The sequence below is a fragment of the Tachyglossus aculeatus genome, chromosome 3 (assembly GCF_015852505.1).
Source record: "Tachyglossus aculeatus isolate mTacAcu1 chromosome 3, mTacAcu1.pri, whole genome shotgun sequence".
NCBI lineage: Eukaryota > Metazoa > Chordata > Mammalia > Monotremata > Tachyglossidae > Tachyglossus > Tachyglossus aculeatus.
In genome coordinates this window covers 86,336,752-86,337,579 of record NC_052068.1, presented here as the reverse complement: position 1 = coordinate 86,337,579, position 828 = coordinate 86,336,752, and positions in this window count along the sequence as shown.

Sequence of the window (828 nt, the reverse complement as noted above, 5' to 3'; positions counted from 1 at the left end):
TTCTGTTCTCCCTATGATAACCTCCCCAGTGGCCTTGTTCCCAGTGCCATCCCTGGTTCACATCCTTCCTTCTGCCTGGACCTGCCTCCTCCGTCCAGTCTACCAGACCTCAGCCACCCTATCTACCAAGCCCTGCTGAAAATCCACACCCTCCAGAAAACTTGCCCCCTTTTCCCTTCTGCCCTCCCTGCTCTCCATTCTACAAGCCCTTCACTACACCGGATGTGTCTCCCCCTTTTAGTTGTAAGTTCCTGGAGGGCAGGAACTGAGACTTACTTTTGCTGTCCTCTTCCAAGACTTAGTACAGTACTTTGCACACGGTAAATGCTTCATGAATACTGTTAATTGATTTGCAACCCCAGTTTCCTGGGTGCCTTGAGGAGCAAAGTGGTTGGAGACTTTGGTGGGCAAAGTGTTCGCAGTGCAGGGCTGAACTGGGTCCCCCTAGTTTGGCACCCCCGACCCATTCTTACAGCTGGACATCTTATAGCTGGGCATCTTATAGCTGGGCACAGGGCAGGGGAGGCTCTGGGACTCCCAGTGCCGTAATCGCCTCCAGTCAGAAAGAAATGCCCAAAGAGGGAGCCAGATGGTTGCCTGTTGCTGTTTGTCCCATCCAGGAGCAGAGCTTTTTGAAGGATTCCCAAGTCAGTCAATCAATCATACTTATTGATCTCTTACTGTGTGCAGAGCACTGTACTAAGCAACCGGAAGAGTACAGTACAACAATAAACATTCATTCATTCCCAGCCCACAGTGAGCTTACAATCTAGAGGGGAAGACAAGGTGCTCATTAGGTGACTACGTGTTTGGAGCCTGATTCTGGTT